Below are 23,997 nucleotides of genomic sequence, written 5' to 3' on the forward strand. Positions count from 1 at the left end.
TTATCTCAGTCATGTAACTTGGTAAAAGCTTTGGGGATAAGATATGCTATTACATTGATACTGCAAGAGGTCTGTTAGAAAGCTTACTTCGATGCCATAGAACTCAGAATGGACGATGGATTGTTAAAAATAATTAATCCGTAAAAGCTTCGGGGCTGAAACAGATATCATACCATAAAACGGATGAAATTTGCAAGTTTGAAAAAATAAATTGAAAAACGAACTTTCATAGGGAATTTATAAGTCTTTGAATTTATGTGCTTGTTTCCTTCATATGTTGGAGTCTTGATAAGAACCTTGTTCCTCTAGTGAAGTTGTCACTTGCTTGGAGTTCTAGTTATGCTTGGTGCAGAAATAGCCAATTTCAGCCTTATCCTTCTGACAAAACGTAAAAATCATATTAGAATATCAAAGTAGGAGTCTCTTATTGTATATCAATAGATTGAACCTTATTCCGTACAAATCTGTTCCTGTAAATACCTTTGGAATATTGGAATGTTATTTTATTGTCAAAACTACCTTGAAGTCCCAATTCCTATTATTCCCATATCATATAAAAACACTCAATGCCATCAATCAATGTAAACAATTTACAACCTTATTGGATATTTTTCAACAATATTTAAATAGCTGAATTCAAATTCATTAAATCCCTATTGTTATTTGGTTCAAACAAACAATTATCAAATTCGAATGAAATCAAAATATCAACTTTGAGTACTCATTATCAAGTGAATCTGCATCTCTCATTACAATTCTTTGAATATATTTATTTTTTTTTTTGAAGTTTGTTAACTTTTGATGCTGCGAGTTGCTAAGAAAATTTAGAAAACAGTTTCTAAATTTAGAAAATTCAGAGTTTATAATTCAGTTTTACCATGATTTTCCAATTTTATCAAATGTTTATTCTCTGATACGGGCCCTTTAAACTTCCAATAATTGTATTGTAGTACCAAATATGATTATTTCAGACATCTGCCCAACATTTTCGATTTACATGGTAATATAGGAAGGAAGTTACATTAATTTGTAGGATTTAACTAATCAAGCCTTAGCATGAACAGATGTACACATTTCAAGAGTTTCTCCCGTTCACGGAATTAGGTAACTACTGTTAATTTGGAATCATTACTGTTCAAGGAAATCCTGAGAATCTGATCATTAGCTCACTGTCAATCAACGAAAAAAGGAAGAAAACTAAAAAGGAAATGTTTTGAACACTGGAAGTAGGTCTTCTCTAAAACATGCAAGGCTATAAGATTGAGGATGTAACTGAACATAAACTTCCAAGTCAACTTGGGGAATAAGTGGCCATTTATTCACCTATTCGATATTTCAGGGCAACCTGGATTATTCATTATTCTAAACATTTAATTTTACTCTCATACATTTTTTCTATATTTTCTCTAGACAGCAAACACATGGGATCTCCATCCGCGTTCCCACATGTACATCATTCACAATATATAAACAATTTTATTTTGATATCTGAAAATAGAGAATAAATAATTATTGAAGTGATAACAATGGATCTGTGAAAGTTAGGTTTCATAGATCAATGCTCACTAATGGTTACATCCTATGCTGGTCACTCATTGAATGGAAGCGGAATGCTCTGCTACCATTCATCCATGAATGTCTAGCTGGTAGAAATTTTTTTTTTACCTCTCTGAAGGTTAGCTATGGAATCACACAGGTCAACTTCCTTCTAGATTTAAACAAATTAACGATATTTGGCAATCAGATTTAATGAGTCGTTCCTAATAGGTTGTTATTCCAAAAGCGAATTTCCGTTCAAATGATCACACACCAAATACAACAATGTATTATATCCATAATGGTCTGGTCATTTCTGACTTTCAGGTATCAAACTTATTAGCGAGAGAAAGTTAGTCTCTCAACAAGAGACATTTAAAGTGGAATCCCAATTGAGATGTCGGTTTCTAATGATTGCTTCGCTAATGATTGGAATGTTTAATGATTAAATAGTTTCTAATTAATTTTCCAGTTGAATTGCTGGCGTTTTTGAAACAAAGTGAACTTGACATTTGAAAGAAAAACTCTAGTTCCTTCCAGAAAAGTAGGTTGAGTTGAGGACAATCAGGATGTTACTAGAAGAAATAGATGAATGCAATTTGCTACTTGATGAACTAGAAAAATGTTATTTTCTGTCTATCAGCTTCTAGAAGATCTCATTATGATCTCAGTTATTTGTCAAGTGCATTGAAAGCAAAGAAAGTAATGATAATTGAAGGCATTTTTTCTGAAAATTGTAATTCAATTTGGGTCGTGAATCTAATAGTATTATCACGGTCGCCAAAATTCCCAGAAACATGGCCTTCAAATTAGAATATCTTTCACTTCTCTGATCCAGACATATCCGAAAATTATATATGAAATAATATTAAGGAAAACCCCATGTTCAAGTGAGAAAAATAATTTGTTTCTGTACAAACGATTTTGATAAGACTTTTTTCTATGTCTCCCCTCTATAAATGCTCTTTTCAAATACAGCACTTATTGATACTAATACAAATGTTAGATTAATCAAGAATTTGGAATGTATTTGATTGAAATAACTTAACAACTTTTTTATTGGTACTATTATTGTAAGGCGCCTCTGGCTGTATCCGTGTTTCCCCCGCAATAAATTTGTTTGCCAAACGCAGCACTTGTTTGCAAGTTGCACTCAACTGGACCAAGTAGTCCATGTTCAAATGTCACTTCCAGCCACCAGTTGAGCTGTGTGTGACCTTGGGCTGATCTCAGTACCTACGAGACACCAGCTGACCTTCCTTGCAAAGTGTACCGTAATCATGACAAGGCTTTCCTTGTGGCTCCTATCTCCTATTAATAGCACATTAGATACGAATCGATGATCGATGATAGTCATGTATTTGTTCTATCATTAAAAGATTGCCGCAATCCAATCCCCTATAGAGCTATCAAATCAACTAGTTATTAAGGATAATTTCCAAAAATATACTCGCCACTCCAGATAATTATTGGCTCCCCATAATTATGCTCGGAACAAATTGCAATGACTTCATAAATAATAGAAGCTGAAACGTGTCTTGGAGCAATTTTGTTTTTAGTAATAAATTGTTGTTCTCTGTCCGTTCATATGGAGGAAAAGCAACAAAAAATCACACCGCTTATAAGATTACTGGGCGTTTCCTGAAAACTAACAGTATTATAAACTGTTCAGCAAGTTCACCACAAGTTTCAAGTGGCTAGTCTATAGACTGGGAATTGAGGGGTAATTCTGGAACTAATGGTAATTTTGTAAATTTGACTAATTTGCTGTGGAGAATTCGTACTTATTTGGCTCTAATTTATTGCCTAATTTTCAATATTCATCACATGATCAGTAACTATTATTTTGGAATTTTCTAACGCTAAACATTCAACATATACTCTGAAACCATTGTTAGCAAAAATACTGAAATACAGTACTGATATTCAATAATTGGTTGGTAATAATACCTCTAGATCTGGACAATTTAATTCAATTTTTGTCCAAACGCAGTGAGGTCTATGTTTTAACTCGGATTTTCTTTCGTCTGTCTGTATGTATGTATGTAACGCATTTACGGCCAAAAGCGTTGATAGAATTCTATGAGATTTGGCAGAAATATGACTTTTTCAACTGCGAGTCGATGTATACACAAGGTTTTTTGAAAATTTGCGTTTTAAGGATAATATGAAAGGAAAAGTAATTTCCTCCATACTTCCATATGATATATAGTGATATATCATATATTCTGAAAATATGATTAATCAGACCATAGAATTGTTCATTATAAATCAGCTTTCGAGTGGATTATCAATTGCATGCAATTAATATCTCAATGTAACTTTGTAGAAAATTAGCTGTCTTGTGGACTATTAATTGCATGCGTCATTGCATGCAATTTTTATGCACTACTAATTGCATGCAATGATGCAAGTAATTTTACCTGCAATGACGCATGCAATTAATAACTAAAATAACATAGACCTCTCAACAGAGTCTAACATAGAGCAAATAACATATTTCTCTCATCAACCTTTCTCTGCTTTCAATTCGGGCTGACCTGTTGCCAGTATGTCTTGAAGGAGATTAGCTTTTAATGTTAGCATTTTTGATACACTAAATCATTAGCCGTTTTCACACCGATATCTTGCCGACAAGTCATACAGACAGGGTTTACTCTGATGGACAGTATAAAACGTGCGTGTAGTTCATAACTGCGCAAGGTCTAATGTTTACAGAACTACTAGTACTCTATATTTGAAATTTTATTTTTACTTTATTAAATTTCTCATTTTATTGATCAAAATTTGGGAGAAAGACAATTTGGACATATCCTAGTGTCTTATTGTCCTATTATCCAATTGCCCTCTCCCGATCATAATGTATTTAATTATGATTTGTGCTTGTCAATGAGTTAATAATGATTGAATTAATATTTTTGAGAAGAATATTCATCTGTCTTTATCCCTTTCGCAACCATAATGCACTCCGGTAGCACAAGCGTAGGATTTTGTGGGCATCATGCTCAGCCAAAGAGATATCATAGGCTAAGTCGCACCAATGATACACGATCAATCTCCAGGGTGCAGGTTGATCGCAATGATGAGAACATAATTATGAACAGCTGATTTTTGTGCGATCTGGCACCACACACTAGACCACTGGACCTAGACCATTTCGACCGAAATCTAATAATATCATGTTTGAAACATTTGTATACTACTTGAACATCAATCCAATATTAATGATTGAACATCATCCTAAACTACTAGAAACCGATACCTTATCACAGTTCAATTTGTTATTTTTGAATCAAAATAGTCTGCTCAACTGTCCAATTCACCAAAGTGGAGCTTTTCAAGTTCAGCTCTCTGAACTAGACCAACTTCAAACCACAACTCTTATTCTCGCCGAGTAATAACAACTTGTGTGAAGAGGTCACAAATAGTACACACCAAATACCGCAGAATATTACTTACAGTTAGGGCCACACCTTGAGACCTAGTCTAGCCTCTGAAGAAGACGAAGAAAAACAAAGAAGAGAAGAAGAGAAGAGGAGATTCGTGCCAGTGATTCCTGTTCACTCGTTCCGCCTGCAACTATTATTTCCTCCTCCAGCGAGCCACAAACAATGCAGTGGTGAGTGGTCGAATATTATTAGAAGACACAGGTATTACGCAAACCTGCGTCCTAGAGCACTCATTCACTGCCTAAATAAAAAATAATGTGTGTTCGTCAACCAACTATGATGACTGTTTTTTATACGTGATCGCCGATACGTGGCGAACATGACAATATCTGTCTTTTCGTCTCTTCTTCTTCTTCTTCTTTATCTTCTTCTTCTTCTTCTTCTTCATCCTCCTCCTTCATTTCCTCTCTTTCTACCTACTCCTGCTTTACTCACGTGGAGCTGATTCTCATGAACGCAATCGTCAGTGGGTCAGTAGAGATAAGTGTTTTCGGTTTTCAGCCTCCATAACCTGACACGAATAGTAAGTAATCGGTCAAACAAATTTGTGGATGAGCCGATTCGAATTCCCACACGCAAACTGAAAACATGTTTAGGCAAGCTTAGCTGTTTTAACCGATTATTATTAGTGTTGTTGATAGTTTCCTCAATTTGCTATTAGTGGAGCGAGGTATTTAGTTTTGTTCAAATTGGAGGGATTTACTCAAGTTGAGAAAATTGAAGATTATTACTTTAACAGTTGTAGTTCACCATTAGAAAAATTGAACATATTATTCTCTGCTCGTCCTCCCACTTCTATAAAGCGTTTCTAGTTCTCAAGAATCAGTGAGTTTAGGTCATCTGAACTTCTTTATTTGTTCCGACGCAATCTCTCTCCTCATAGATGATGTTATTCATCCCGACTTCAACTGCAAGAGCTTACTTATAGATTTCATAAATGAGAGCATGACTGTGACAGAATTTACTCAATTGAAGAAATTTCAGATTATTCAAACAAACTTGAAAAATATCCCAGATTCTAATGTATTTTTTCTTTTTCCAGGTGAGTGTTCGGTGGAAAACTCCACGAAACGGTAGAAATATACTAAATGGGTACCAAATGTATTCAATAGCTTCTCTCATTTTTTGGGTGAGTGAAAATGGAACTTTTTGGTGAGTGAGTGAAATGTCTATTTCTCAACCACCGTTAAAACATAATATCGCTCACAAGTCATTTAAGATAACAATGACCTGATATCATTAAAATGATTAGAAACTAAGTTGAGGATTAGGAGCTTGAATACGATGATTTAAATTCGAGATTACTGGTTTAAATGTAAAACCCTATGTTGGTCTTCTGATTACTCCGTACATTCATAAAATGATTTTCACATTCAAGCCTTATACCAAAATTCAATCTACAAAGATATCTCAGTTTCAATAGATGTAGTCATTTTATAACAACTATTTCCTTGTTAATACTATTAAATTCATGTGGAAAAGGTTAACAGACTGACCAGAAAAGGCTATTGCTGTATTGACAAAAAATGTAGCCTTTCAGAGTCAAGTCCTAGTTCATAACCGAAGTGTGCATTCGAAATATGTTTGAAGTATGACGTGGGTGGTAGGATGAGGGGGGGAGGAGTTGGAGGAGGAGGAGAGCATGACCTTGATTGAGGTGTAGGGCGGTGTCCAGACCTGGAATTCTTAGCCGACCTCCAGCTCCAGTCAATATTAGAATAATCGGCTCAGTAAACAGTGTCCAGTGAACTGGAGAAACATGATACAACCTTCGCCAGATGCTGGGAGTTGAAGGTGGACCAATAAATAATAAAAAATTAAACTTCTTTATTTGGGTGTATAACATCTGTATATCACGAAAATCACAATCTTGAGTCATTATTCTATCTTTAATCACAATTTTAGTAAGCCATTTCTGTATTTTTCAAACTTTATTGTATATTGAAAGAAAACGCGCAAAACATACACACATGTTATGCTTTGAAATTCTTATAATCAAAGGACCTGTGCTTGGAGTTCAAAGACACAGAGATCAAAATTGAGAATGAATGAATATTTGTTTTTTCAATTCATATTGATTAGCCACTAGAGTCTATACTACAGGGAGTGATTAAACAATACGACGTATTATACGCGTATCTATGTTCTCAGTTACAAGAATCACAAGTATACCAATACCAGTGCTTCACTGGAAGATTTAATATTTCTCTTCATTCCTTACTATCCTTACTATCACTTTGCTTCACTTTGCCTCAACCGTCTAGTCTAATAGTTCCGTCTAGATTTCTAGCACCTTTATGAATTTCATCTAACTCTTTGAATGTCTTTCTTTATGGAGATGATAGTTCCCTAGAAAAAAGAGCTACTTCAATTTAGGTAGTGAAAGACTTCATTAAAGTACATGAATCAGAAAGATTATTCTACAGTGTTTCCCAATATTTTATCCCTATATGAGGTATGAAATATCGATGGATTCAGGTAATAATCACGATGGATTCATTATCAAAATATTAGCAAATATGTTTCATATATTCTCTCATATTACTATAAAAAATTTACTACTTTACCCATGTTGAAAGTCTTATCTCATGAACCTTAATAATATGAGAGTAAGATCTATTATATTCTTCACGGTAGAATTAATCAGTATATGCAGCTAATGTAAATTAAATAATATTATATAGAAACATAAATGTAGAGAATATTTAGTTATCTTTAACTCGAATTGTAAAATATCATAGTATGTGAAGTTCTATGAAAAGTACAGACTCTTTAGAAGCACGGCACCAACTGCATTCAGTGAAGTTCTGGAATGATTCGAGGATAATTGTGGTTTTTCTCACGCATGTCTCCTCTTCTTTTCTTTATCGGAATCACGAGCGCGTGCACTTTCGCTTGTGACGCTGTCGGTGTGTGAACTCGCCGCACTAAAAATAATATAAAAGGGAAAAAGAAAAACGCGTCCTTTTTACTTCTTGAATTGCGCGCTGCGGAAGTCAGGAGTGCAGAAGCGACACGCAATCACTCTGCATGTAAATATGAGGCTGATGATAACGATTGTATGTCGAATATTATAATTATCAAATATGAAGATGATGAGATAAGACGAATACTATGATTGAATATAAAAATTAATGATGAGAAGAAGATTGAAAAATGGCAGGAAGTAAAAAAGGCAGAGGAGAGAAAAAGGATTACAAAGAAAAGGAATGACAGAAGGACATGAGAAATAAAGATGACGAATGAAGGATAGGAAGAAGACCGAATGAAGAGAATGATGGAGAGGAATGAACGTGATGGCTGATAGAGAAAACAAGTGATTCCACAAGACAACAACAGAGAGAAAACATGAGAATTTGAGAAAGCAGGATAAGGAGAAAGAGAAGTGGCCAGATGAAGGTGAAGAAGAATTTAAACCGAGAAAGCAGGAGGGCCTACAACAATATTGTAATAAGCACATAAAAAGATGCGAGTGGAATTGAAATCCACTGAAAGACAATATGAAGAAAATCAGGAAAAAATGAAACAGAAGATTTGATAAGAAGAATAAGGGCAGTAGGATGGAGTCGGGTGAGACAGGGTTGAGAGGAGAAAGAGAGAAGAGGTGGAATTTGGCTAGGAAAATGTAAAAGATAGGTGGGGGGGAACGAATTGCTGGTGGAGGGGGAATAGTAGATCAAGTTTTGAGGAGATTATTAGAAGAGAAGGATGCAGAGTAGGAGGAGGAGGAGGTGAAGAAAGGGGAAGTGGAAAAGAAGAAAAGAATATAATATAATATGTGGAGAAGAGCAGAAGAGAAGGATACATAGTTGGAGAAGAAGGTGAAGGAAGGGGAAGTGGAAGTTTTTAATAATAAAGGGTACTACAAGGCTTTTATATTGTTTTTATTAATTTGTACAAAAGTAGCCCATATAAGTGAAGTGATTTTAAAGAATATAATGTATCTGGAGAAGAAGAGTAGAAGAGAAGACTATGAAGAGGATAGAAGGCCATCTAGAACACACTCACTTTTACTGAAGAAGAACAGATGAAGCAGAAAAAAACGTGAGTACGTAAAACAATTACTTGGAATGAATGATTGATTGATTGATTATTTGCCTTTATTAGGGCGGAGTCAGGGCTCCTGGTCCTCTCTGCCACACAACCCTAAATGAAGGAGGTGGAGAACAAGAAGAAATAGAAAGAGAAAGATGATAAATAAAGAAGAACAAGAAATAGGTAGTGGAAGGAGAAAAAAAGAAGTGCTGGTGATATTTATGGTAATTGATGGCCGCATACATCTTGCCAAACACCTCCATGTTTCTATTGCAATGAAAGAACTCCATAAATGTGGAAGTGGGACAGAGAATGTTAACCAGGCCACCAGGGGAAGGGAAAAGTTACCTGTTGCATGCAGATATTTTCAAGTGCCATCTTGCAATTGCACGAAATTACTCAGCTGCTCAACAAGATGAGATGACTTGTGCTGATACACAAAGAATCATCAGCTTGGATGTAAGTGCTGATTCCAGTTGATAAGGAATTGAGCGAAGATGGTGGGCATAATGATTGTTGGAGAGCTTGAATAGAGGAAAGGTGGTGGACCAAATGATTTCCAAAAGAGATTGTACAGATTGGAAACTTTGAGTTCATGATTAAAAAAATTGGTTAAAGAATTGAAAATTAGAGGAGTATATGAGCGTAGAAAAACATTTTTGCCCAAGAGAAGGTGATAGAATGTTTCAAAGTTTTAGTGGAAAATTTAAAGACCCAAACGGAATTGATATATAAATAAATAAATTGGTTCAAATGACATTGGAAGGTCTGCTGAAAGATTCATAGAGGCTTATTTGTGATACATTGTACCTTTTATTTTCTTCTTCATTGTACCTTGTGTTACAAAGTGATTGTGAGGAACAACATTAGGGAACGTGATATTGTTTGAATTTAAATGTAGTTGAGGAGGTGAAAAGAGTGCTTTCACATTGTCAGACAAGATACCCTGCTGATAAATATTCAGTATTTAGTTACTTAGTATGAATATAAACTAGGTTTTAGTGAGCTCTGAGCTGCTATCATGGGAGTAGACAGTAGAGGTAGTTGCACGACTCAACATTGGCACGCATTATACAAACTGAACTTGTTAGCGAAATTTGTGAAAACTTATCAAACGCCTAGCATCAAACTACCGTGTGTGTTTTCAGAAATATATGTTTGAAGAATGTAATTGTTCATGCTTGCAAAGAGATTCAAACATCACAATAAATCCAAAAATCAAGATTCAAAGCAATCGCAAGCATTGAAAATCAAGATGACACAATGTTTTCAAGCTATAAGTGGTTCGGTCAAACCGAGTTCAATCTAGGGTAGCACATAACACCTCCATTTCGTTTCAACTATTATAACGAATAACAGAACTTCACTTCTATTTGATGTTATCAATTTTTTGAGTGATTTTATTGGTTAAATGATATTTAAATGGACTTTAGAGCGTTCATATTGTTTCAAAGAAATCAACCAATCAAAAGTAGTTTGTAGTAAGTGACTTTACTCTGAAATTAGGAACATTCTAGATTCTACTGCTGGTAATGATTATTTCGAAGTTCCCTTATTACTATAATAGCCCGATAGGTGAATTAGTGGGAGATATGGGATTATAAATAAGGTAGGATTGAAATCAAATAGATGGGTACAATAAATGATACATTCCAAATTACCTATCAATATAATATCCTTAATAGTATTAATATACATAATTATACAGTACATTCTACTTTTTCTGCTTCCTATCATTCTAATACATAGAATAGAATAGAAAAAACATTTATTGAATAAATAAGCTACCTTAAGCGAACCTCAAAGAGGCTGCTTGACAAGGTACTATTATACAAAACATGTAAATTCAAATATAATTATACATATATCAGTGAACTTTTATTTTTACTTAACAGTTAAATTCACTTATCAGTTTATTACACTATCAAATTTACTCACAGAATTTATTTAACAGTTAAAATTATCATGATATTAATTAATTGTTGGCTCATACATTCTAGTAGTACTTTCTAGAAGAATTGAATTGTGAATCATATAAATTACTCAGGGACAGATACACTAATATTTGTTTGTAAAGATACTTCATAGCAGAAATCCTTCCATCGACTGGTAGTTGTTGAGTCATTGAAGCTTCCCTCATATTCTTCTTCTTTTTCTTTTTTTCCAACACGGTATTAACCGGCTAGCTCTAAAGGAGTCTTGCAGTAGTCCAGGTTGCATCATTAATAGATCTTGAGACAAAAATATCGTGACTCCATTAAGACATCATTAGAGAGGATTCGTGAACAGCTAATTGTTTGGTCAACAAAAAAACATCTAGAAATAAACGTTATTGATTATTGACACTCAATGAATCAATAAGTATTACAAAATTTCAGGCTCTTGGAGTGTTCCAGCTCATTGGGCTGCAACATTTGTAGCTGCACTCAGTTGCAAAGTTTTTAATCCGTTTCAAACGTAGATAACAGCATTGAGTTAATTTGCTGTTTATTTTTTATTACGTTCGAAGCGTAATCAAAAATCGCGATTTAGCTTAGCCACAAAAGGTTTTCAGGTAAAGTAGAATGCAGAGTTTTCTTTGTAGTCATACCGCTCCACTCCGAGTTCAAGACTCCTACACAATCTTTGCTTTGACATTGCAAAGTGATGAAATAAATGTTCCTGTCTGCTGCCTTCAGGCCATTTGAATATGGTTTGATCAATGGATCAACGCCATTCAAGTCTAGTCCACCAACTAGCTTTCCTATCTAGCTTTCCGACTACATTGTGAGATATTGGTTTGATTTCAATCTAGAAGTATGGTAATGATAATAGTTATAACCTTACTCGCGTGCATGATGTTATATTAGTCCATTTTTCATCTTAATTTCTATAGGGGAAAATGTACAGCTCAGAAGGATTTCACTCCAATAACTATTATCAGAATTTTCTGTGCTCCAATCTTAGTTTCCTGCGCTACCTTAGCTTTGACACTTCAAATTGGTATCCGTCTGTTTCCTTCAGGCAAAAAATGAAAATGTACTCATCAATTGTTCATCAATTTATGCTTCAGGGTATTTGATAATAATAATAATATTTATTCGACCAATCAACATTCATTGTACAAAATATTTCAGAAAAATAGAACACTCTTAACTGGTGTAGCAAACACCTTCGCATGCACAATACATTGTATATCAAAGTCTAAATGAAACCCCCAAGGTAATCCTGTGTAGGGCCCTTCTTCATACTTTTATTCACAATAGAAAAAAATGAAATGAAATAAGTAAAAATCAAATGAAAATATAGTAATACTTGGATATAACACATATCTTTGAATATAGTTTGAAGAAGTCTTTATCCCACATACTGTTAAACGGATTAAAACTCTCGGCGCTGATATATCTTATCGATTTTCATCTATTTATAGATATTATCTGTCATTACATGCAAGTTTAATTATCTACACCAACATAAGTTATAGTCATATTTGGCATTTTCTTCGATTCTGGTCTAGGCTTCTCGTAACTATTGTATTGTATTCGAACTGTCATGGCTTTATTTTAATTTTTGTATTCCTGCTAGGATATTAAGCCACATACAGTTTTTTATAAGGTTTTTCTTGATTACTATATGAATCCTCTTACATACTCCGATAGCTTAGTTGTTTGCAGTTTGAAGACCTATCAAGCTTCGATGAACTGTTCCAAATCTCACCAAGCACGTGTTGGACTGCTCATGAAATTATGCTTTGAAAATATGTATTTTGCATACATTAAAGCTATAATTCTTTGGATTGAGAACAATTAGATGTGCTTTCATAATTATGTATATGAATATTTGGCAGAGAAATACTGTAAGGATGTTCCTCCTTACCGTAAAACCCAATGTCATTTCCTATAAGAGAACAAATACTTATAGGTTATATTGGGTTGAAGTTTAATAACTAAAAAATTCCACTTTCATATGAATAAATTCACATCACTCATATATGCTTACTCCAAGTAGAAATGTCCATTCATGAGAGAGCATTTCGAGAATGTTGCAGAAAAGTTGCGTTGAACTGAAAGTTCATTTGCTTTTAGATAAAGCACGGTGACAATTTCCGCTCCAATTGGAGCAAGTTCATGAGAATTGAGAACTTATCTAATCTTTATGCCCTCTGAACACAATATCTGTCCTGTAAGTTGAAAGGAATTCTGCTTCCCTTAGCAACTCACTATCAATATTATATTTGGCATTGTTTCGACTGCAGGTGAACTAATTATTATTTTTATTATTCTGAATGTCATATCTGTAACTATATCCTCAGTATGATGGAACGGTCTTCAGTATATTGTCAAGTAAATTACTTTACGTAGCTTCAAATTCCAAGTACTTCAAGTTTTTTATGATATATGATTGGCCTGTTACCCAGGGAGAATTACTCCCTCTTGCTCTTTGCACTCTCTGCTTGATATTCAACAATTTATCGAATTACACGCTCTAATAAGATGGAATGAAAATGCTGGTATCTGAGGTATCGGGAATGAGGTTCATTTTCCACAGAACTGCAGTACATTTTTTCCTCTAATATAAAACTATTGTAAATTGTCTGTGTATCATTCAAGATTTTATACCAATAGCGATCTATATCGTGTGAGAAGATTTGAAATTGTCAGGAGCATGTACGTAAAAAAAAATAATAATAAGATATGTATCCAAAGTTCACACGAGATTGATAATGGTGGATGTAACAAAGGTAACTTTAAAATTGTGTTTTTTCATTAATCATTTTCTATCTCAATTACACCAATCCATATTAAAAAAGTTTCTAATTTCCATGAGATAGTTAGTATTTCAATAAAGTAGTGGTTGGGACGATTTCGAAGTCCTTCCATTCAATAACAGAGCTGACTCTTCTGCAATATTTCAGTAATCAATTGATCAAGTAAAATACTATTTTATCATCAATTTACTTCTAATTGGAAAACAATAGTTTCAAAATCATATTGAAGAAGTTGGAAGTATTCCATTGAAGCTAATGAGGAGGTCGGAACATGTATTCACGGTAGAGAGCACAAGGAAGCCAAAATCCTCATTGTTGGGCTGAGTTACGCGATGCATTGCATTGTACGCTGCCACTCGAGCGTGCTCAAATCTAAAAATGTTACAAAACCAACGAAAGTACCACTAACGAGTTGATATTTCATCGCCATTTCATCATGTTAAGTTGTAATGAAAACTTTTTAATTGCTCACATGTATGTGTAGAGAAGAAAGTAATCCATGTTCACCTTCTTTTTCTATCTAGATTATTATCAGTGGCCTTGATCTTTCCAGCTTGTTAATATCTAATGGAGGTGAAATATTGCATGAGACATGATAGTCCACTGGCTGTTACACGATGAAAAAATTAGTATTGAAAAAGTTGTTTTATTCCATTGGGGTTCTTATGTCGATTTTAGTGAACTTTCAAATGTTATTCTTCTACTTGATCCAACTGGTTCATGCGGGTATATAATCAGCAATCAAAAGGAAAAATGAGAAAAAATTGAGCAGCACAATATATAGTATGGGTGAAACCTTGCGATTGGCCATTTGCTGTCGACCAATAAGGACTGAGCTCTACTTCCATTGGCCGAGACAAGACACGCACGATTATTCCAAATATGGTAATATTAATAACAACCAAGAAGCAAATGAGAGAAACTGAGTAACTAACCATAACACAACCAAAATCACAACACAGAAAGTTAATAATATTCATAAACCTCTCAATATAATTATAATCTATCATAATAAAATAACTATCAATTTTATACCGTAGAATGTAAATATAAAGTATTGATATTTTTCATCAATATTTATATGTTCAACTGATATTTCAAATTTTAATGTCAACATCTTACAGAATTGCAGTATAATAATCGATTAAGAAATCTTTTGGTAGAATCAATAATTTATTGTTGAATATAATTTATTACTACAATACCACTGCATATCAAGACTGTAATATCGTAACGTAAGAGTTACAAACAGTTGAGAAAGTCTAGTTGAATGAGCGCTTTTGGGCAACCTCTGCTGCTCTTCATGATTACTTTTTAACATCATCTTTATTAGATATCATTATTATTCTATGAAGCAAGCCATATACGATTATTTTTACTGTATGTGCGAAAGTTACAAACTCAATTACCTCTTTCATAATCGGGGCGATTGATAGTGTATCAAGGGGTTAGAAGATTATGATAAGTACAATGGAGAAATCTCGTCTTTATGGCAGTAAAGTTCAATAATGTCTAAAGTGTACATACTACTAAGGTAATAAGAGCATTTCTCTCGCCATTGAAAGACAAACGACAATTGAGATCGTGTAGCAAACATGACTGGCCGTTCTAAAATTACGCCGCGTTACTATTAGAGAAATGTTTACGAGCGCGCGCGCATTTAGAAAGTGCGTTCTTTCCAATTCATTAATTTTGGCTTCAGCTGGCCACAAATAATAAATAGAGGGAGTGAAGTGGAAAAAATATTGTCCGAGACAATCGCTTTATTCCAATTCGGATTAGGTCTGCGTCGCTTATAAAGGGAGAACCAGCGCCAGAGGTGTAGGCTAATGATTGTGGAGTTAGAGGGAGATTCTGGACTGTATTATAAGAAAACTAGAACAGATCTTGGATTAAGAATTAAGATGATTACAGTTTGAATGTGAATGTGCCAGTTGGTGTTGGTACAGTTCTTTAGTGAGATTAGTTTTGAACTGTCAGCATTTCTTGTAAATAACATCAATGCATTCTGTTCAACCAATGTTGACAAATTGAATTGAATCCTACTACAGTGATGTATTATGGAGTTGGGCATTAGAAGCTATGATGCCGTAGGCTGCTGTAAAGACTAGCCAATGAAAGGCAAACAGCTGTGGAGAAACTTCTTCTTTTCAAGGTTATACACGGTGCATCAATTTATCATAGCTATCATTCTTGTAGAATGCTCGAAAATCACTCCAGATCCCACAATTGCGACGAAAACACGACGAAAATTTCACCGTTCTACTTAATTTTTGCATTGATTCACCCAGATGAACCGGAAACACTGGAAGGTGCTCTGGAGTTTCCAAGATCAACCGAATAATCCGTGGAAATTATCCAGAATCGACTTTCGTATTTCCACGAAAGCGAGATCACTACTGACCTCACGGTCAAGCCAATGGAAGCGTTGTTTTTATCGAATATAATCGATTCAAATGCGGTGCGATTCGTTGGAATAATTTTTTCATCGGTGAAGAAATTTTTATTCGTTACGGACGTTTGTTACACTTGTCAGCTAGTTTGTACAGGCTCGCAACTGGGCTAGACTATCTACATAGGCGTTACACATGATATGTTATTATAATGAAAGTGTTGCTCAGTGATAATAGTCTGCGAAATACAATAGTGTCTGTCATTATAATCAGTTTCCCAAAACAAACACCTATATTTTATGTTATGACAGTCGATTATCATGAATGATAGGCGTGTATTTTTCAACCACTTGCATCGAGAGAATGTTGGAAAATGCATCAAGAAAAAGCAAAAATAGAGTAGACATGACATTCTTCTCAATTCGAAATAGATTTTCCTGTTCAACCTTCATATAGTCTTAACCTGATAAATAATTTGCTGAAAAATTATTGAGCTGTTGTAAATCCCTCCATATAGACTAACTTTTTCCCTTTCGTAGAAGAAACCCTACTAACGTCTGAGGCTTGAACTAACTGTGTACTATCCTTTGATGCGATTCTAATGCGCTAGAATGGAATGTTCATACTTATTTACGATATGAGAATCACTGATAAAAACTCTCAAGCTTTGGAATTTATAAATCGAGTTATGAATATCATCAATCAATCACGTATTATCGTCTTATCTTTGCCTATTAACTTTATTTCAGTCTTGAAATTTCATTGTAAAACAACTTTTTCTTTGTTGAAATATCACTATCATTCACTACCAGATTTATCAAAAATTAGCTTCGTTAATCGATGCCAAAACAGGTTATGGAAGTCACGTCTTCCGTTCTTAATCGAAGTCTCTACAATAACAGTAATAAGATTGTCATCAAATTCTCCCATGCTGGTGATGAAATTGTGTAGCCTTGCAGTAAGATGAACCGTCGTTACTCACATAGGTACTTCATGAAGAAGGTATTCTCAATGTACGGCTCAACAGGTCATCCTTAATATACTTCAGTTCAATGATTCTAGATTGCAACCCTCTGTCACTGTAACAGTTTGGACAATGGAATTGTAGAATCCATAAGATTTCCTAATAAAATAAACTGTTGTATGATTCACTATGAAGACTAAACATGGAAGAATGTGAGAAGGAAGTGACTGGTTACAAGGAAAGCATAATAATGTCAGCACTACTTTTGAGCACCTACTAAGATTTCCAGCAAGTTCCAATCCTCATTTTAAGAATAACAAGTCTCCTACGCTTCGTTCAACCGATTTATTAAAGGTCGATGCCTGCTCTTTTTTCAATGTGGGCGAAGTTTGGCTACAACTCGAAACACCCACTGATCTCTAGATTTTTGTAGAACCAACCAAGCTCAACAATAATTTGCTCGCGCAGAAAACGATAATGGCAGCTATGAGGGCGCAGCTCACATAATTTCTTTTTCATTTTTGTAAATAATGAAGACAGTGCTTTTTAATAACTCGAGATTCATTGTTGATACTTCATACAGATCAACGTCTCAAAGATGTATTCAGGGTCAACAATAGCATGAATGCTATTTGCATACTTATTTGTTTATCCTCGACTTTGATCTGCCTCAACACAATTATCATTATCCTTAACACAATAAGAATACAAGCTTGGATTGATGTCATTCTCATTGCTCATTGAGACAGAAAATGAATGCAGTTTAATGGACGAGATATGGCATTAAAAATTATTAATTTACTAATTACTAATTTCTGTGATTCCAAGCAAAAAACAAATTTCATGTTTTCGGTCACCAAAACCATAATATATCAATTTACTATTAATAAGCTGGATATCATTTCTTCATATTCAATCGTTGGAGAAATTGATTTTAACGTCAGAATCACTATTGATGTTACTAATAATTATAAGCTCTTCCTATTTCTAATTTAAATACAATTCAATTTAATACTTCAGAATTTGCTATGAAGCTAGAAGTCTCAGTTGGGAAGTCCTTTGGGAAGGACTTGTATATTTGAGGACCTCAAATAAATATCTACTAATTGAATAAATATCGATTGGTAAAGTTGATAGAATTGCGAATCATTTCATAGACTGACTTTTCTGTTCGAGTGGCTCAAAACACATTATCTGCAGGTACTGATTACTGATATTGAGTGCACAATACGTGAAAAGCTGATAAGTTTCAGCTTGAGCAACATGTCAGAAGACACGATATTCCTCTTTAGGATGACCTCTTTGCGCACAGAAAAAGAAAATCATCTATGTAATGACTAGTATCCTTTTTCAAATGTGAAACTAGTCATGTCTCTGATGCTTATTCACAGTGATTGGTACTGAAATGCATTTACCTTGTTACATTCGAGTTGAGCAATTGTTAGTTAATTTTTCCTCCTCCAAGTTAGTAATCAAAAACTCACATTCATTTCTGAATATTAAGATTGGATGATATAATTCTAAACAAGAATCTAAGGATACAATTCACGCTACAAATGGAATTTTTTTTTTGAAAGAGTTTCATTGCTCCTCTGATCAATACAAGTTTCAATTTAAATTTTGAAAATTTGCAGGTGAAATGCGAAAGTGCCGTAGCCAATCTCTCACACCTTGAAACTCAATAATTATTGAAACGTTAGGTGCATTGATTGGATAAATCTACTACGCCTACAACTTTTCATTCTTTTGAAAATTCATTTTCATTCCATTTATCAACAGAGTTAAAAACCATGATTTGCACATTTCACTCACTATATGACAGAGCCCATAACTGCTTTTCTCCCGAAATTGAATTGAATTCGTTCACATTCACTTCAATTTAAACAATACAATATTACAAATAGAAAATCGTTTAACTTTAACAGTACAAGAAGATCAATGCCAATCTCATGGAATAGTCATCGGGTTAAAAGAGTTTAGGTACACTAGGAGAGAGCGAGAGAGGTAAGAGAGTAGTAAGTTTTGCAGGAATAACAGTTGGAAGTTGGACATTGATTAGTCTATTGCATATAGTTGGCAAACATAAAGATAATCATCATCAGTCGTTATGGTTATAACATTTATTGGTACCTAATTCAAATCTATATCCCCTATGAATCTTAATTTTTTGCTTTTTAAGTTGTAATTGAGATCTAAAAACTTTGAGTTCTATAAATGAAGGGATAATGATTGCAAGCCTTTTTCCATTTTTCTGTAGCCTACATGATAAATCAGTTCCATTGGAGAGTTTTGAACAAAAGCAATTCGCATATTGGCTCACAAGCACATAAAAAAACGGTGAGCAATGATTTTTAACTTACAGGCCATAGGCCTATAGACATTGGGCCATAAGCCATATGCATTTTTAAACCCCAAACCTGGGAACCCAAACTTCAGTTCTTCTATGTCCAAACAATATATGTTTATATATGTGTCCAAGTATCTTGGAACATTTTCCCTACTGCAGTTTTCCTCATCGTCACGTTTTTTCAAATTTTACTGCTGTGTAATTTATTCAAATACCCAGTAGCTTACCTGTTATTTGACCTCTTCAATAGTGTATGCAGCGAATATATTTTGAAAATTAATGATATTTTTATGACGGTCATAAAATGCTGGTAAACCGGTTCTAGTTGAGCAAAATATTATGGGCAGTCGGTTATTGGTTCTCTCAACCAACTTATCCGTGAAGAACTTGGACTTGTGGAGAGGAATGCTCATAGAGCACCGAATCATAGGTGGCCTTGAACTCTGAAGACCGCTCAACCTACATTCGTATTGGATCAGAGGGAACCCAAGTCTAAAATCATGTCTATATTGAGATTTATGTGATTTGACCTCATCATTACTTCCTCTAGGACCGCATTTGAGTTTCTAGAAAAATGTCTAGTACAGCTGGGATCAGATATAATTGAATGGGAATGGGTATTCTTGTTTCAACTTCACTAATGGAAATTTCATACCAACTTGGAAATTTTTGGAAAAGTATGAAATATTTTATTCTTTTATAGTGATAGTCAGCAACGGAAATAAAAAATTATGACATATTTAAGAACGTTGATGGAAACACCACTTATACAAATACAACAAATCTTTGACTTGTAATTTTTCATAATAAAACTAGTAAAAGATTGTAGACCTCTATTACCGATCAAAAGCTCATTAGGAACTGAACTTGAAAGAGATGTTGAAATTTTAATAACACATTCTACCTTAATATGCTCACATTGTCACTTTCTAGTAATTTTATCGACAGAAATCAACATTATCAGTGTAACAAAAATCACTCATCTATAAATTCTAGCTGAAATTTCTATTTCATATCAGGTGCTGACAATTATTTTTTATTTATTATAATATTTTTAAATATCAGTTCTCCACTTTCTACTTTTGAAAATATCTTGCTTGCATTACCGAATCTTATTAAATATGACATACAATAAAATCATGTATGTTGTAATTAGTTTCCAAAGCAAAATACTTATCACAGTTTTTATATATTTCACAATCTTGATAATATCGTTTTACTGATTCGATTTGGTAACACAAGTCATGTTTTTAAATAGAGAATGTGAGAAGTGAGTGTGTGTGGTTTCGGAGTGGTGTCCACATAAGGGACAAGTTATATTTTCTTTCATATGAACTGAACCAGTTTGTTATACCCTGATTGAGGTGGGTGTGCTGACTGCATTTGGAACCAGTTTCTTCAGGGAAATGCACAATAATTCAATCATTGGGACAAGAGACAATCGTAGGTTGTAGGCGAGATTGAAAGCGAGTGTGGCTGTGAATAGTGAAATATGGTATTGATTACCCAGATACAGTCCTATACAGTTAATTCAATATACTCCCATTTCTAGGTTGTATTATTTTAAATGTGTTTACAAGTACTGAAATATTATAAGGAGTGTAAATTGAACAATCTCCACTAGATACTAAGTATTTATCACGTGGGCTTCTTTAAAAACGGAATCTTGGCATTGCCAAGGGTTCTGTTTTATGGTTATATTCAAAATGCTAACAAAAGGAATGTTGATAATGTTAAATCATTCAACATCGCTCAGGCGTTAAATAAATATTACACAGGCGAAATAAAACTATCATTTGAACCCAATGAATCCATTTTTCGATAGGACTAGGAAATCTTCAATAGGAATTTAAAATATTTCATAGGTAGGAAAATCAAGAGCTATAAACATGTCACATAAAAGTTCAAAAATATAACTTATAACTAATAAATCTGTAAAACGTCCAATTCATTTTCAAAATTCATTTCTTTATATTAGACTAAAACTTTAATTATTCCAATTGGAATGGAATTTTGGTTAAAATGTTTTGTATGATTGTGGAATAATAGACGCAGGTCTCAAGCTGAGCAGGGCTCTTGCGATTAGGTCCATCTGATTTAGTAATCAAGCGACTAATAAAATTACTTTAGAAAGGATTTTGAATTGCTTGTGGCTATCACGCCAACACCGGCCGGCGTTCCACATCTACAATATTAAGCTTAGCGGCAAATGTCGCTAGTTCAACTTTCCTATATCCAATCGGGCAGTAAATCCTACTGCAAGATAATTAGTTTTCAATCGCATAAAAAAGCATATGGGGATTAACTCAAAATTATTAGTTGATGATCCATAATGATTCTTGATGATTTTTTCTTGTAATACTATACTGGTAGTCGAGTTCAAAATGGAAGGAGAGAGGCTTAACCTTTTAGAGATGAGAAAAAGTTCTTGAAGGCGTGTATCACGAAGCACGGTCATAGTATTACTTGATTTTAGTTGTTAATTACTTTTTTGAGATTCACATTCCTGATATTTTCAATTCCTTGCTCATCTTAACATTAATTTATTATTTTTCTTTGTGTTGTCACATTATAAATATTGTTATTATAAGAATATAGATCTTCCACTAAAAGTGGTTTGGAGCACATCTAAAGATCCACTCACTTCCCATCATAATACTTCTCATTATTCACGTAAAATCCAAGAGTTTATGTGGGCATCACCCACAATAGTAAAAAAATGGCTAACTTGAGTGAATTCATTGTGTCTCTTTTCATGTTCCACAGGAAATTTTCTATTTCCTCCATTATTCTTACGGTTATTTTTCCACTAATTCAAATTTAAATCTTTCAGAAGAAACACAGCCCTAAAAGCTTCCCTATCCCGATAAATCCAACTAGCTTATGATTTTCATTTTTCTAATTAAAAAATTATTTATTTTTAAGAATGATTCATAATGTGTTCAGAAGAGCAGGCCCCACATCCTATGTGATTTTAATGATTGCTTCTTTCATGCTTCATCACCGCATTATGCATAAAAGTTGTATATAGATGATAATCCTAATACAGTACTTTGTATTAATATACATACTAATATTGAGCACCGGCATGTATTGTAAATGAGTTCTATCATATCATACTATACTTGAGAATGGACAGAAGAGCGTGCTCGAATGCACACCTGGTCACGTGACTCTCACCATTGAGCAGACGTTCACAACATTTAAGTGGGTCAATGGACTTAGCACAACCTTTCACTGCCAAATTTAGATATTACACAAGCGCCGGCCCAACTATTTAACAATCTGGATAATGAAAGTTTAAATGTTCTAAGATGCAGGCCTTACAATACAATTACTCTGGGTAGAGAGAGATTGGGGAGTAGGTACTTTGATTCAAATCAAGATTAGGCAAATGGAGTGCAGACCATTCAGTTCTTGTTTTACTTTTGCTTGTAACTTTATAATATCAGCCTATTTATGGTAGCAAAGTCCCATTGTTAGTTGTACACATGGTATTTCAAATAGAAAATTTCAATCTCCTTTCTATAGAAGAGATCAGAGTCTGACGGTATTTTACACTCGCATTCTATCCAGAACAAAAACGTTTTGCACGGTACTGTACCTATTACAGTACTAATATTCAGCATATTTTAATTATGTAGCTACATATTTGGTATAAGAAACAGTATTGATAATATAGGTCGATAGTTCGATTGAATGGATTATTTAATACGAAGTTCTTAACAAACTTTCGAAAACCATTGAAATTTAAAGCTCGTATTGAACTATTCAACTGCCTTTGAATGTTCATGTTGATAGATCTTATATTTATGTTCGAATTCTCGATGTAATAGGAAATCTCAGAAAATAGATAGTCCTTTTGACAAGTTTTTATTTTACATATATAATATGTACCGTAATAATTATGGGATTATATTGTAGGCATATTGTCCTTTAGAAAGCCTCTCTTATTCAATGTGAAAATGTTAGTTATAAATTGATAATGCAACCAGTACCATTGACGTTTTACAATTTCAAATGAGAAGGAAATTCTTGTAGTCTTCCAAGCCCTGAAATCTCCATGTTCCTCTATTTTTTTGATAATCATAGATTCTGTTTCATTGAATGACAAATTGAATCATTTTAAACATGAAATTTGCATTGCAGCAATACTGTACTATAGTCGAATTAAAAACATTCTCTGAACTTTCCAATATTTTTCACAGTCAAGTTACGGTATATCATAAAGAAAAGATAGCATATAAGCTATATCATTATCCTATCTTTTCTCTATGATTATTTATGACAAAAATAATACATATCTTGTTCTTTAAACTTATATTCTAGTCCAATTTTGCTATCTTGATCATTCAAATGGATTAATAGAGTTATCACAATATCACAACAAAAATATTGTGAGCATTTCATTGTACTTGCAAGAAGAATAGTAGATCTATCATTGAGTTTGTATTTGTATAATAATCTTCATACAAAAATATAATATTTGAATATACTGTATTTTCAACTCGTATACGGTAGGCTAC

At 33.8% G+C, this 23,997-nt stretch overlaps 1 protein-coding gene across 1 annotated transcript in view; it reads left to right on the forward strand.

The window, feature by feature from the left end:
- LOC111056924 (sushi, von Willebrand factor type A, EGF and pentraxin domain-containing protein 1) overlaps positions 1-23,997 on the forward strand; it is a 103,699-nt gene that overhangs the window by 47,676 nt on the left and 32,026 nt on the right. The gene's annotated exons all lie outside the window — the stretch shown is intronic.

Source organism: Nilaparvata lugens, chromosome 6 (assembly GCF_014356525.2).
Source record: "Nilaparvata lugens isolate BPH chromosome 6, ASM1435652v1, whole genome shotgun sequence".
Classification (NCBI taxonomy): Eukaryota; Metazoa; Arthropoda; class Insecta; order Hemiptera; family Delphacidae; genus Nilaparvata; species Nilaparvata lugens.